Source organism: Lipotes vexillifer, unplaced genomic scaffold (assembly GCF_000442215.2).
Source record: "Lipotes vexillifer unplaced genomic scaffold, Lipotes_vexillifer_v1.1 scaffold789, whole genome shotgun sequence".
In the NCBI taxonomy this organism is placed as follows: Eukaryota; Metazoa; Chordata; class Mammalia; order Artiodactyla; family Lipotidae; genus Lipotes; species Lipotes vexillifer.
In genome coordinates, this window is record NW_006778055.1 from 208,186 (window position 1) to 225,040 (window position 16,855).

The following is a 16,855-nucleotide window of genomic DNA, read 5'->3' on the forward strand; positions in this document are numbered from 1 at the left end:
GCGGGCCTCTCACTGTTGTGGCCTCTCCCGTTGCGGAGCACAGGCTCCGGACGCGCAGGCTCAGCGGCCATGGCTCACGGGCCCAGTCGCTCCGCGGCGTGTGGGATCTTCCTGGACCGGGGCACGAACCCGTGTCCCCCGCATTGGCAGGCGTACTCTCAACCACTGCGCCACCAGGGAAGCCGCATGACTGCATTTTTAAAAAACATTTTATTGGAGTATATGCCTGCATTTTTAAACATCTGATTTCTTTGTTTCTACAGCTATAAATTGAAACTTTCGGTTACCCTGAAGCAAATGCATGCCTACCCACATATTCTCATCCTGGTGGCATTTCAGTTAGCCTTGGCCATCATCATCAGGATACATCATTTCTACATCTCTCCTGGTGTGCCCCACGCTTGAGGACTAAATCGAAATTGGAACAATGGGAGCCTCAAAAATAAAGGGGTAGGATGACCAGGTCTAGATTTTGCTTGGTGAAGCTCGAAGGGGACTAGTGTTGAATCATGACTTGGGTTTGACATAAACACAAGTCAAGGGAAGTTAGAGTAGAGATGGATCATCATCATTAGGAATCATCATGGGAAGTTGTTCACATTTTCCATTGCTCTCTTTGGAGCCCATTAGCTAAGCTTTCTCTGTGACTTTAGATTTCAGTCTAAAGCCATCTTTGTGCACTTCTTGCTGTGTTTTCAGAGACCTTTTACTCTTGGACATTGAAATGAAGACACCTGTGACTTGATGGAAAAATTCTAAGAAGTGCCTGCTTAGAACCTCCCCTCCCAAATTAGACTGCAACAGTGTCAGTTTTTCATCTCAAAAATAGTTTCATCCATGATGGTTGGCACTGTTTTATCCTCTCCCATGTGTTTATTTTTTGTAACATAGATGGTCTCAAAATTGTTGTAACTGGAAGCCCTTACAAGCGCTCTCCTGATAGGGACTCTGTAGTGTAAGAAAGTTCTCTTTCATTAGAAAGTGTGGATCCCTTCTCTGTTTTGTGGCCTGAAGCACTCACACTTACGATGGAAAAAAATTAACCCCAATTCATACATCTCAAGTATAACAATGGCTCAAAGTTAATTGAAGGAAAGGCTGAAATTAAAAAAGGATTAAGTAGAAAGGAGGGTACCTGGAGCAACTTATAGTCACACATCCAAGTAGAAGAAAGCAGCTAAGCTATTTCTCTCTGGAATTTCCAAAAGGTGGTCTTAAATGTCAGCAATGCTGGGGGATTGAGGCTAGTGGAAAAAAGATCCTCTTAGGAATTGTATTCCAGTGTAACTCTCACCTCACCTCTAGATTTCACCTTTTAAAATTTGTCAGTAAAGTTAGTGAGTACTGCATGATTCATCAGTAGTTTGTCAAAATTCAAAATGTCAGTTCATTCAGGTCCAAACAGATATTGGTAGAACTATCAGAACAATATGAAGATCAGAGCTTTTTGTCATTCCCTGAATCATTTTTTTCAACTTTTCCTTTACCTGTTTCACATTTTCCCCTCTTTCCTTTCAGGCTTTCTGGTCTTTGGTAAACAAGAATGGGGATTGTTTTGATTCAGCCAGACCAATGTTAAGATAATCAGTCTGGAACCTACTGAGTATATGGATTTGGGCTTGCCATTAACGTCAGATCCCTTCTTTATAAAATAGGGTGATACCTATGTCATCGAGTTGTTGTGAGGATTGATGAGGTAATCTATATAATGTGTAATGTCTGGCATATGGTAAGCACTAATCATAATTATTATATTAGTATAAGCCAGATGTCAGCTAAGGCCTTCTGGTCCCTAGAAGATTTAGGTAAACTTTGTTTAACTCTATAATTTCATGATCCTTCAGAATCCAAAATCCTTTCCCAAATCCTTGCTGCTTCTGTTCTTCTCTGTATCTGGTTCTGCATCTAGTCAAATGCTCAATTCTACCCCTAACCAACCTAGGTGCAAATGTCAGGCCTCACCAAATTTCCAGGAAAAACACATCAAGTAGCACCGTATAGTTTTGAATTTATGAAACTTTTCTGATGACTTAAGGAGTCATGAGGAAAGGGTGCTACACTGTAAAGAGGAAAGCCTTCCACGTCTTGCTTGTCTCATCAGAACCCGCATCTGTCCTCTCTTCTCTCACTGTCAGTCCCATCCCTTCCTTCTCTATCCATCTGCTCTTTCCTATGGCTCTAAATCCTTGCCACTCCAACTGTGGTCCACAGATGCCAGCAGTACTGGAGTCACCTGAGAATTTGCTAGAAATGCAGATTCCTGACCTCTCCCTGGACTAACTGAATCAGAATCTGTAGTTTAGTGGGATCCATAGTGATCAGTGTACAAATTAAAGTTTGGGAAGCGCCTGATCTACATCATCTTCTCAGGTCTCTCAGGGCTCAACCTCTACTGCAGATAACTGCATGAAAGCAGCTGCTAAGAGAATTTTTTAAAATCACCATTTTCTTCCTTACTCTTCAGTGCATTATGTGGTGACCAGGAGAATGGAGTTTCTTTCATGTCCACTTCTCAGCAGGCTCTAATTGTCACTGATTTTGATCCCACTGGCAATGATTACTCCATAAGGGTCATCAGGGTTTTCTTGATTCAGTAGTTCTAAACCACCTTTTTTTGTTGCTTTTTCACCTGCTTCTGAGAGCTGTCATTCTCAGTGTAGTCCCAAGAGTCTGAAGATGTGTTAACTGACTGATGAAGACAAATGATGATGCTTCTTCAAGTGCACATTAAAAGGCAACCATTAAGACTGAGGAACACTAAGAGTGACCCCTGGCTTTTTCTGAATTCATTTTGAGACATTTATTGCAACTTCACAGCACATAAATAAACTACTAAGGATCGAGAAGTAAAAGGCAAAAGTTCAATTAGCCTAGTCATCTGAAAGAGCATCGTAGAACAAAGTACAGCAGGACACTGATAAAGACCATCAAATACAGAGAGTCACAGGCCTGGAAATGATATGTGTAGGTAAAGTAAGAGGATGAAGCTGCATTGTTGTGGTTTCAGACTCAGGCCACTTTGACATTTGATCGCCAGACTTTTTTAAAATTCCTTATCTTTAGCCAACCCAGTTATTAGATTTGGGAAACTCACATATACTATTCTTAATTGATGAACTGACAAACGAAAAATGGTGTGCCAGTGAACAGTGTTGAGAACATAAGCTGCCTGTGGAGGCAAGAGTAAGCTAAAGATGTCATTTGGGAAAGTTTATCCAGGGGACATGATGTGTGGAGTGAATGGATACAGGATTTTTCAGTATTTCAGTTTTACAAGAGTTCTGGAGATTGATAGTGGTGACGGTAGCACATCATTATGAATGAATTTAATTCCACTGAACCATACACTTATAAATGGTTAAAATGGTAAATTTTATGTTATGTGTATTTTACCACTATAAAAACATTGGAAGGAATAAAAGGCAACAATTTTTTTCTTTCCTCCAACGTCCCTTTAAACATTTTTAGTGCAGAGTAATCTTCCTCCACTCTTTGTTGAAAATTCTTATAGAGCTCATAGGTGTCTGTTCACTTTCATGTAATAGCGAGTCCCATGTCAATTTAGGTGGCAAATATAATCTTGATTCAGCAGTTAGAATGTCCAGCTGTGGGACTTCCCTGGTGATCCAGTGGTTAAGACTCCCAGTGCACGGGGCATGGGTTTGATCCCTGGTTGGGGAACTAAGATCCCACATGCAGCACAGTGCGGCCTAAAAAAAAGAATGTCCAGCTGCAATATATTAATCAAAGCTCCAGACTTCATTTAGCATTAATTCTTTGTAGGTTGGATGTATAAAGCCACTCTTTTTATAAAGGGGTGCTGCTTCTATTCTAGGTCTATTTTTATGCTGCTGTTCAGGCTGAGGGGTTCAAGAGATGGAACTGATCTTACTCTTTTCTTTGTAAATTCAGTAATTGGAAGAGGGAGTCTCTGTCACCTTCACTCTGGCATGTCAATATCTTTTCTATTTGGTATCTCATCTAAATTTGAGGGAAGGAGAGTTCCATTATAAGACCCTGTTATGATGTGCTATCAAGTTTGGCTAGAAGGTTGGGAAAGAGAAAATACTCTGGGCATCACTCAGATGACTGGTCAAGGACTGTCAGAGACTTAAAAGTTGTGACACATGATTATTAATAACCTAGTGTGTGAGAAATGTAAGTAGCTGCAAATCAGATTTCATTGCACATCATTTTATTAATATTATTATTAATTATAATTTTTGAGCACCTATCAACTTCTAGCATTTTCTAGGTGCTTTACCCATGCTTTTTAAATTTCTTAAATGAATACAGCCACACAAAGAGGAAGGTGCCAGTGCTGCTTTTCAGGTGAGGTAACTGAGTTGCGTAAAGTTTGAGTGACTTACCTAAGGCCATGCAGTTAAGTAGTAAAGCTGAAATTTTTCTCTTCTGTCATCTGAAATTGATAGAACATCAAGATCGCTGCATTATTCCTAACTAATGTTTTTTTACAAGGAGGCCTAAAGCTATGTTATACTGAAGGAACAAGAGTTGACAAGCACTGCTAATTGCCTTTTGTTCTATTTCTGCTAGTAGACTTCGACTCAGGACTGACACCCCCTCCCCCCCCACCCCCGCCCCATCCTTTTTCTTCCTCTGGCATTGCTAGTCACCTTTTTCTCCACCTTGAAATTTAGTCTTTCAGACTAAGCAGTATTTATAAAAAACACACACCAAGGTCACTTTGTGCAAAGCATGATCTGAATACTAATACAGACCAAAAATTTGTAAGACTACTGTGTTAACCAGGGATGAATGATGTCATCTTAAGTGAAAGATATTATATAGGGACACAGTATGTCCTAGTTCAGATATCTTTTGTACTGTCATACTTTATATGTCTTTTTTGTTTTGTTTTGTTTTTGTTTTGTTTTGTTTTGTTTTTGCGGTACGCGGGCCTCTAACTGTTGTGGCCTCTCCCGTTGCGGAGCACAGGCTCTGGACGCGCAGGCTCAGTGGCTGTGGCTCCCTGGCCCAGCCGCTCCGCGGCATGTGGGATCTTCCTGGACTGGGGCACGAACCCGCGTCCCCTGCATTGGCAGGCGGACTCTCAACCACTGCGCCACCAGGGAAGCCCTCTTTAGCCCTCTTTTTTTTTTTTTTTTTTTTTGGTCACACCCTGCACAGCTTGTGGGATCTTGTTCTCTGACCAGGGATCAAACCCTGGCCCTCGGCTGTGAAAGCACTGAGTCCTAACCACTGGAACACCAGGGAATTTCCTGTATGTCATTTTAATGTTTCATGATCTCATGTAAGAAACCTATTTCTATACAAGCAACTAACTAACCAAATTAACTAACACTCTCCACTGTCTGGGTAAAGCAGGCCAACTGATGCCCAGGGCATACTCAAGACTCAGGGCTACTAGGCTAATCTATTGTAGCCCCACTCACTGTGGAGATGAGTGTTTACTAGAAATTATTTGTTTGTTATGATACCTGTTTATGGTGCTTGCCCATGTTTTAGTAATTGTCAAATTAACTGTGGGAGAAGCAATGGTGAAAAGTTCGAAATAATTAGACAAAAATCTAGCTGTAGTCCAGCTCTGGAATAAGTCCTAAGTGTCTAAGTTCTCTTTGTACTTAAAATAAAAGCAAAAACAAAACCCAGATAAGCATTTATTTATGAAAGATGTTAGGAGCCTTCTAATAAGGAGTCATTCAAAGGAAATGTCTTGGACCTATATCACTAGATTCATAAATAGGTGCTCCTTTATGAGGAGGTACCATTTTACTTGGAAGAACAAGGGCTGAGAATGTGAGTGTAACATTAAAAATACATACACATGTGTACACACATACATACACACAGAATGATAAAGTTAGAACCATAGACCAGGGTACTCCTTTGTCCCACAAAGGATCCAAACCACCAAAGGCCTCACCTCAGCAGTGGACAAGGAACCATCAGACCTCAGACAACTAAAGTCTAGCTGTGACTCTGTATGACAACACCATGGTATTAGAACCAGATGCTCTAGCCTTCTGTGTGCATAGATTCTGGAAGAAGAATTGACCAAGTAAATTCTCTTTTCCTTGGTTAATGCAAGCTAAAGCCCTCAAAAAGGAAAAATTGGACATACTGCTAGTAAGAACATGTGAGGTTTTAAGCAATCAATTTGAAAAATAAAAGAGATATGACCTTGTTTACATCCCAACCTATTGAAAAAGGTCATCAACATTAAGCTCCCTTTTAGGAAAAATTGTTAGATTGAATATAAAATGATCTAGTTATCTTTTCAAAACAAGAAATACATTTATTTAATATCCATTTAGTTCCAAATGTAAAAAGCTACAGATTTAGAGAAATTCTGATTTGTACAAAAAAGAATTATAATTTCTGCATTTAATTTAAAGTTATTTTCTTGCTTTTGTTTCATCCAATAATTTCACTTAGAGGTACATATCCTAGAAAAATTCTTTACAGCTTTAGTATTAACTTTATTGTTTTGATATTGCAGTTGGACCAATATTTGCCCTCAGCTCCATCCAGGTTAGCTGTTTTTTGCATCACAAAAATGATGTGAATATACAGGTAAAAGAGCTAAGCTAAAGCCGGTACATATACCCCTTTCTCCCTCATGAAAGAGCAGCGGAGGTTCTGGCCCTGGGCTGGAGCATTACTTATTCATGGACCATGCAAGGAATGCAGATAAAGGATTAATATATGAACCTGCATCCTGGGGAGAAGCCAGGTAGACCACATAAACAGATTTTCAACCCTAAAAGTGCCAGACCAAGAAGTGAAATCCAGGGATGTGGCAGCCAGTGGAACTGAGGGAATAAGATGGTATTTAGGAGGTTCACAATGGAGAGAGGAGAGGTGCAAGGCATCCAAGGCCTCTCACTGTTTAGGAGGGAGCTTTCACAGGCTCTCCCATGGCCTGAAGGCCGTGGGTTATTTCTCAGCTAAAAACCTATTTTTCAGTTTCCACTGGGTTTGTGTATACTGTTCTAACTTTGTGGAGACGCTACTGAGCGTGGGTGAGGTGGTGATGGGTATTGGAGCACAGTGTAGTTAGGTCCCTAGAAGGGGTTATGTCCAAATGACCATAAATATTGTTAATGATTTCCTCTACTCTAGAGAAGCAAGTCTATATCTGACCGAGTCTACCTCTGAGCAAACCACCAACCTAAAGCTGTTTTTCTTCACAATCACATTTTTTATTATGAAATACAGCATATTTACAAAAGGGAGGTATATCAATTTAACCAATAAGAAATTAATGAGTGCTTGTTAACCATATTAGAATAGAATATTAGCAGCTCAGAGCCCTGTGTATGTGCCTCACTGATCTCCCCGTCCTTTCTTCAACCTAGATGTGCACATGGTCTAAAAATTTCTATTATTTATTCTCTTGCTTTTACTTTATACTTTTACCACATAAGCAATTTAGTATTTAGCTTTATCACATTTAGTGCTATATGAATAAAATCCTATAGCATGTCTTTTTCTGTGACTTTTTTGAACTTCATAAACGCCAATGCATGCAGCTACTATACTTTCATTTTTTTCTCTTGCATAATGTTCCACTGCATATTTATACAATGAATGAATATTTGTTTGTTCTTCTGTGGAAGACCATTTGGACTGATTCATATGCCTTTAAGAACAGTGCTGCTCAAAATATTCTGGAAGCATTGCTTAAGGCCTATGTGCAAGTGTTACGTGCTATGGAATGGAATTGTGGGTCATCAAGTATGCACTTGTTTACCGTTATTGGATTTATACTTCCACCAGCAGTGCATTAATGTCGGCATTAAAAACCGGACATGATCACCAGTTGACCTGCAAGCTGGAACCGGTTAATGAAAGGCTCCTCACCCACCCCCCTGTCCTTGGAATTACACCCACCATTCCCACACTAGGAGCTGTTCCAAGGACGCAGCCTTGAGAGAATAATATGTTGTTGAGACCATCTGGATGGTATACGTGATTAAACTCTGTTAAGGCTTCTATATAGACTTTTAAGATTCTGGTGGTTGGGTGCAGAGATCTGCTCATCTTGCATCCACCCAAGACAAGCCACCTAACAATATGGAGTGGTCAACCCCTTTGGTCTCCCCTTGGCCCTTCGTGTACAGGGGCCAGTTTGCAAACTGAAAATGAAATATATTTTCTGTTGCTCCATCTCTTTATGAACACTTGAAATTTCTGAAGAGATCTAGGAGAAACATCTCAAAACTGTTCAGCTGTGGGAAGAAGGAGGGAAGCACTGATTGATACTTTTTTTTTTTTTACCCTGTTGTCCAAGATGGGACACTGGGTGTTACCTACTCTGTATTTTTAGGTTTTGCATGCATAAGTGCAAGTGGGCTCATGCAGGTAACCCTGGCCAGCATGGGTTCCAGGAAGGGAGAGGTAGAGGATGCAGCTCCAGGAGAGGGAGTTCCTGAAAGTAACTGTTAATCAAGTCATTAAAGGCAGCATGGAAGTGGTTTCTGCAGCAGGACATAAAATAAGAGTTAACACACAAGAAGTTTTATAATTTTTGTCAGTTTTCATTTTTGTAGATGTCCTTTATCAAGTTAATAGTTCCTTTTCTAGTTTTGTCAGCTTTTTCAAGTAAAATATACATAAAGTAAATTCACCAATTTTAAGTGTGCAATTTAATGATTTTTTAAATTAATTTTTTATTGAAGTAACATTGGTTTATAACATTACATGTTTCATATGTACAACATTATATTTCTACTTCTGTATATACTACAGTGTGCTCACCACCAAAAATTTAGTTTCCATCCTTCACCATACAGTTGACCCCCTTTATCCATTTCACACTCTGTCTCTTCCCCTCTAACTACTACTCTATTCTCTGTATCTATGTGTTTGCTTTGTTCATTTATTTTATTTTTTTGATTTGTTTATTTGTTTTTATATTTCACATATGAGTGAAATCATACACTATTTGTCTTTCTCCATCTGACATTTCACATAGCATAATACCCTCAAGGTCCATCCATGTTGTTGCAAATGGCAAGATTTCATCTTTTTTTATCCTTGAGAAGTATTCCATTGTGTATATATACTACATCTTCTTTATCCATTTATCTGTTGATGGGCAGTTAGGTTGTTTCCATACCTTGGCAATTGTAAATAATGCTGCAGTGAACATAGGCATGCATATATCTCCAACTATACCACTTCTGAATATTTATCCAAAGAACATGAAAACACTAATTTTATTTTTGATTAATGCATATAGTTGTGTAACCTCCACCACTATCATGATATAAAACACTTCCATCACCCCAGTATGTCCCTTCATGTTCCTTTGCAGTCAATCCCTCCTCACCCCAACCCCACCCCAACCCCTGTCACCTAGGCCTTGGCAACTGCTGATCTGCCTTCCATAGTTAATGATAGAGGTTAATGATTTCCTATTATTTCTAGTTCTCTAAAAATTCTTATTAGGAAAGGATGTTGAATTCTATCAAATGTGTTTTATTGATCTATTAATACGATCATGTGTTTTTTCTCTCCTATAGTCTCTTAATGTAGTTAATTTTACTAGTATTTTTAGTAATATTAAAATAATTCCTGGATAATACCAATTTGGTAATGATGGGTTTTTTTCAACAAGACTATATTCAGGTTGTTGTTAGTTTGTTCATGAGTAGTGCATCTGTATTCACGATTTGTTCCTGTAACTTTTTGTAGTATACTCTTTGGAAGGAAGTTATTATACACAGTTCACAATTAAGGAGTGGAGACTTACGCTCTCTCTCCTTAAGGGAGGAGGATTTACATAAATTATTTGGAATTCTTCTGCACAAGAGACTTGTTTCTTCTCCCTTTACTTTTTTTTTGGTCACACCACAAGGCTTGAAGGATATTAGTTCCCCGACCAGGGACTGAACCCAGGCCCATGGCATTGAAAGTGCTGAGTCCTAACCACTGGACCACCAGGGAATTCCCTAATTATTTGTTCATTTAATTATTTATTTATTTATTAATATCACTATGGACTCATGGATACTTATTTTATATTTTGGGTTACAACTCAATGCTATGTTATTTATTTTGTTACTCAAATGTTGCTTCCTGTGTTCCTTTGACATACCCAAACCATTGAAATATTTTGTTTTGTTTCGTTTTGTTTTTTTAAATGCTTTCTTTCTGGCACTAAAAGATGCTCCAGGCTTATTGTGTACATTTTCAGCCCCAGTCCTAGAATCAGCCATTTCTCCAAGGATACCAGTTCTGTAACTTTTTAATACACTATTTTAAAAATTGCTATAAAGGTTATTATGTCATCACCAAATGAGTTGGAGGAAATATTCCTTCTTTTTCTCTACTGGAAAATTTGATTTATTGTTGGAATTCTTTGTTATTTCACATTTTCTGGAACTTCCCTGCAGAGCCATCTGATTCTAGTGTGTTTTCTGGTAGGATAACTTAAACTGTGGATTTTGTATTTTAATGGCTTTCTACTTGTCTAATTGAATGAGTTTAGGTAGGTTGCATATTTCTAAAAATTTTTTCCCATTTCATCTAATATTTTAAATTTATTAACAAAATTATTCAGAACATGATTTTATCTTTTTAATCACTGTAGTATCTGTAGTTGTGTCATCTCTTTCACTCCTAATATTGTCCATTTTGCCTTCTCTATTTTGTTTTATTTGTTAATATGATCAGAGATTTGTGCAAGTTATTAGTCTTTTCAAATAATTGTTTTGTGGGGCTTTGGTGACCTCTTCCATTCCTATTTTATTTATTTATGATATTTATTATTTATTCCCTGTTATTTTGGGGAGGTTTATTATGTTGTTCTTTTTTTATTCTTAGGTTGGATGCCTGGTTAATTACTTTTAAATGATTCTTCTTTTTGAATATACATACTGAAGGCTATAAAGTTCCTCTAAGTACCACTTTGGCTATATTCTACAGTTTTGATATGTGTGATTTTGGTCATTTAGGTTGAAATATTTTATAACTTTTTTTCTGACTCAAAGGTTATATAAAAAAGTGCTTTTAAATCTCCAAATTCCTTCATTCTTTATTCATCCTACCAGTATTTGTCACAAAAATACCATGAACTGCTCTAGTCATTAGTCATATAGCAATAAATAAAGCAGAATAAAAGCTATGCACTCTATGAATTTACATTCTAGTGAAGGGAGACAGATAAAAAAAATAAGTAATGTTTTAGATGGCATGAAATGATTTAGAGAAAAATAAAGTAGGGAAGAGGGAAAAAGAATGAGTTATGGATAGGGTGTTGGAGGCCTCAGTAACAAAGGAATATTTGTAAAATAACCTAAAGGAGATGAAGGAGTGAGTGTTCAGATATCTGCAGGAAGGATCCTGACAGAAGAAACAACCAGTGTACAGTTCAGAGGTTGAATCAGGCTTACTGTATTAATGGAACAGCCAGTGTACCTGGAGCACACTGAGGGAGAGGGGAGGTTATGCGATTGGAGAAACAAAGCCAGCTTGGAAGGGTAGGTGTGTAGGCCTTGTGGACTACTGTAATGACTATGGATTTCAGCTTTCACTTGTAGCATGATGTGAAGCCATTGGAGAAATTTGAACAGAGGTATGACTCATCCAGGTTAGGTTTTCCCAGGATCATTGGGGTAGAGTTGAGAATAGATTGGATAGGAACAAAAGGGAAGCAAGAAGACAAAAAAATGTATTGCCATTCACTTCGTAGGTTAGAATGTGGCCAATTTTCATAATGTTCCTCAAGTTCTTGCAGAAAACATGTATTTTTCAGTCATTGTATACAATGTTACATATACATTCTTTAGATCAAACTTATTTATTGTGATATGCAGTTCTTCTGTATTCTTGCTAAGTTGTCATCTCTTTAATCCATTAGTTACTACAGATGTGTCAAAGTCTCTCAATGTGATAGAGGTTTTGTAATTTTCCATTTAATTCTGTCAATTTGTGCTTTATATAGTTTGAGGCTATATTATGAAGCCCATGTGAGTTAAAAATCATTATTATTGGGACTTCCCTGGTGGTCCAGTGGTTAACACTTCATCTTCCAATACAGGGGGTGCAGGTCGGATCCGTGGTTGGGGAGCTAAGATTTCACGTGCCTCGTGGCCAAAAAACTAAAACAAAACAGAAGCAATATTGTAACAAATTCAATCAAGACTTTAAAAATGGTCCACATCAAAAAAAAATCATTATTATCTTCTGGCAAATTGAAACTCTTGATCACTATGTAGGCCTCTCTTTATCTTCAATAATGCATTGGTCTTAAAATCTACTTGGTTTGCTTTCAAATACATTGAGACCACCTTTGTTTTGATTAGTGTGTGCCTGGTGTATCTTTCCATCATTTGACTTTCAATCTTTCTGAATTTTGATAATTTAGGTAGGTCTCATGTAAACAATATATGGCTAGACTTTTCTTTATTTTGTTTACAGTCTGGAAAATCATTATCTTTCAAATCTAGAGTTTAGTCCATTTACATTGTTATAGGATTATGGATATATTAGAATTAATTTCTGCTATCTCCAGGCATTCATTTTGTACTGTTTATCCCTTTCATTGCCATTGCTAGTTTTTCTTCTTTTTTATCATATTTTCCATTAAGTTATCTTAGATATTATACTCTATTTCTTTTGGTATTTATTCTAGCTATTTATACATGCATATTTTATTTAGTCTCTTTCACATTTTCCAAATCTTTGTCTCTCTGAGCTGCTTTCAAGAGAGTTCTTATGGCTCCATCTTTCATTTATTCTTCTTTCTTCAGCTGTCTAATTTGCTGTTTAACCCACCATCAAAATTTTTATTTTAATTATTTTGGTTTTAGTTTCTACAAATTCTTTTGATTCTGTTTTAGATCTGCATTCTTATTTTTTATTGTTCGTTATTTCTTGTTTAAATATTTAAACCTCTATTTCATGTTTTGAAATATATAACCATAGTTATTTTATGTTCTGGTTCTGAGGATTGCAACATTGGATTTCTTTGCACATTGGGTTCTTCCTCTTAGTTGTGGTAACTGGTTTCTGTGGCTTTTGTATTTTTTTTCTGTGATCTCATGTCCCTTAGATTGTTATCCGTGGGAATTATTTGAGGGCTAGGTTGCAATTGTTTCCCCCAGAAGGGTTTGTTTGATTCTGCCAGTCATCTAGGGGTCCAGAGCACTTATCTTAAATGCTTCTCTTGACGTTTCTGCTTATGTAAATTTGGGCTACAGACATACGTGAGAACTGCTTTTGTTTAAATATTCTCAGGGCAAATTGTACTCCCCTTCCATACAAGGTGAATGTCAAGACAGGCAATTTCACTTGCTGTCCCCATGGTGTGCCAGGTTTATTTCTCATTACCATTACATGGAAGGTCTATCCTTTCTGGATCCTAGTTTTAACCTGAGAGTTGTATTAGACTCCAGCCTTGGGCAAGCCTTAGGCTCTGCTCCTGTCCCTGTGACTTTCAAAGCAGCAGAGAATGCTCTGTTCAAGGTCACCAATGCTCTGTTCAAGGTCACCAAGCAGATGCCCTGAGGATAAAGCCTACTTTTATTTCTCTTACATCTTGGGATTTCTATTTTCATTTTATTTTTTGTTATTCGCCTGTTCTTTATTTCTTGCCAGATCAGTGGTAACATTAAAAAAAGATGTTTATATTCTATGCAAATTTTTCTTATTTTCCTTAGAAGGGGTGTTCAAGGTCTCAAGTCTGCCATACTGCTTCAAATAAAAGCCACTTCACACATGCTCTCCTTCCTTACATGTAAATATATTATTTTTCTCTTTTATGTATTTCATATGTAAATATGAAATATATTGTTTCATTTTGACTCTCTCCCAAAAGATTATATACTGTGAAGAAAGAGGTAACTGTGATAATAAGCTAAACCTCATAATTTGATAATTGTTGGTAAAAATTGGAGATAAACAGTAATTTAGTATGTCACAGGAAAATATCCAATTCTACTATCACCTATGTCTACTAGAAATCAGCAAAATGTAAACCATAGTTATTAGTATAAAGTGTGGACAACCATTTTCCAAATTGGTAGCCTGAAAACTAGAGGTAAAAACCACTCAATTTAATCTCTATTTTAATGTTATATTTCTTCTCACTATCTCCAAAAATACTAGGAAATTGACAAGTGATGTGACAGAGAGATGGATAAAACACTATCCTGAGCTTCTTTCTGATTTCTCCCTAGTGGTTAATTTCCATTTTGACAACTATGGAATATATACTTAAAAGCTTTTGGAATTTGATTATCAAAAATCAGAATCTTTTAAAATACTGACTATAAGCTCCTTGACAAGAGAAGCTTATTTTCTATTAAGAGTTTGGATTAAAGGAAAAGTGAGATATTATCTCTATATTCAAGGAAATCACTGTGTGCTAGTTTAGCCTAACCAACAAAAACATGTTATATTGGTATAATGAATAGAGATTTTTAAAAAGCATTAAGATATCACATAGGAAAGCTCTCTGATCTAATATCAGAGGGATGAGATGTTGAACCATGATGCACAACGTAGAACAACTGGAGAATTGAGTAGGGAAGAAACAGTTGGTGCTCACCAGTTATCCCATCTATAATTTACAATCTGCTTTGCAGTTAAGTTAGGCTATATGACAGGTTCTGGTCAATGGACAATGCATAAAAGTAGCATAAGTCACTTCTTAGCTAAGGCAGTTAAGAGTGGGGGTACCTCTTTCATCCTGCTTTGCCTGCTGACATGACCTGTGTGTTCCAGATGGTATGGCAACAGTATGGAGAAGAACTGACCAGTCTTCATTAGACTTCACAAAAGTGAGAAAAAATATTAATTGTGTTTAGTTATGAGATGTCTGCTGCTATAGCTGCAGGTAATGTTAATTACCTAGATTAATACAGTAAGGTCTTAGTTTGGGATCCACCCAAAACAGGCCCCAACACTGGCATTTGAGAATGAGTGGTTTATTTGGGAGGTGACACCAAGACACACCAGTGAGGAAGTAAGGTGGCGAAGAGGTGATGGTGAATAAAACATTTGTTTTCAAGCAGTTGCTATGGGTAACTTGAGCTTCATCCTGCTGGGGAATTCTGAAGGACAGTATAGACTATACACTTCAGAGTTATTCCTAAGTGATTACTAAGGGATGATGGGAGTGTGAGTTTTTATGCACCAGCTTCTGTTAACCATTGATTATAGGTTTCTCCTGGGAGGTGTTGATTCCCCAGCACTTTTTGCCTGATATACAAGTGAGAAAATGGGCCTTGATGGCCAGAGAAAGCTCTCAAAGAAATGCAGGTGTGCACAGCTTGGTTTCACTTGTATGAAGGCACAAGACAACATGATATATCATAGGAAGTATAATGTGAGAGGCTGCATGGCATGAGATAGCACTGAAGAGATAATATGGCATCCAATCATGGAGGCTCTTCTTTGCCATATGAGGACCTTTTGTCTTTTGGTCTTGTCAGTGGCAGAAAGCTGTGGATGGATTATAAGTGCAGGAGTGATGTGGTCAGATTTGTACTCTAGATTGGTCACTCTAGAAGGTATTTGGAGAATGGAATTGAAGTGGACCAATTCAGTGATTGTTACAGTTCTCCAGTGATGAGATTACAGGGCTCGAAACTATGACAATGATAATAGAGACAATACTGATAAAAGCTAATATTATTTAGCAGTCAGTATGTGCCAAATACATAATTTTAACATAATGAGTCATTTAATACAAGAACCATATCAATAGAAATTATTATTATATGTATTTTTAGGAAACTGTAGTGGAGAAAGTTTGAGTACTTTATTGAAGATCAGAGTTAAGAGGTGGATGAGCTTGGATGTAAACCCAGGATATGTTGTTCCAGAGTCTACACTCTTAACAAGCTCAACACTGGCTGTTGGTAAAAAAGAATAGATTTGTTTACGTTGTTTGGTGAAATGAGCAAATCATGGTGATTTTTTCTAAGGAAGAGGAAAATGTAAAAGATGACTCCAACATTTCTACCACGGATAAAAGGTTAGATGCACATTTATAAGCAATATTTTTAAAACAAGAGAAAATTCTTCATTGCATAAAATGTTGCTAAGAGGCATTTATTTTAACAACAGCAAAAAAGCTTCTGAAGTTTATTTTATCCCTATGGTTGTAATAAAAGAAATGAGCCCTGAATTGCACTAATTTCTTCCAAGAAACTGGTACACTAATTTGGGGCCAAAGAGCTAAAGTATGAAATAGCTCAATGACAGGGAGTATAGTACTTTGTTTACTGGCAATTTGGCAGGTAGTGTCTTCTGACCTGGGAAAATGGTCCTGTAGGCAGGAGGGGCTTATTTTTGTCATGACGTGAAAAGCAAACCTAACATGGATAAGATTAGTAGCCTTACTTGTAGTGGCCACTTCATATGGATTTGAATTTTTAAATATTTTTTCTTGAAGACAAAGATGTGCCACACTTCAAATATTCTTTCTCTAAAGATGGCTGAAATTGTATGGAAAATGAGCTTGAATATTAATTTTGGTGGTACTGACAGCCAAATAATCACCATGAGTGTTGTGGTTCTACTGTATAGACTGAAGGTGATTGTCATTCAGTCTTCACTTGAAAGTACATTTCCTCAGATCAGTGCTCTAAAAATATATTTCAGGGCTTCCCTGGTGGCGCAGTGCTTGAGAGTCCGCCTGCCGATGCAGGAGACGCGGGTTCGTGCCCCGTTTCGGGAAGATCCCACATGCCGCGGAGCGGCTGGGCCCGTGAGCCATGGCCGCTGGGCCTGCGCGTCCGGAGCCTGTGCTCCGCAAATGGGAGAGGCCACGACAGTGAGAGGCCCGCATAACGCAAGAAAAAAAAAAAAAAAGAGGTGTGATATTGCAGTCACTTAACAATTATTACAGGAATAT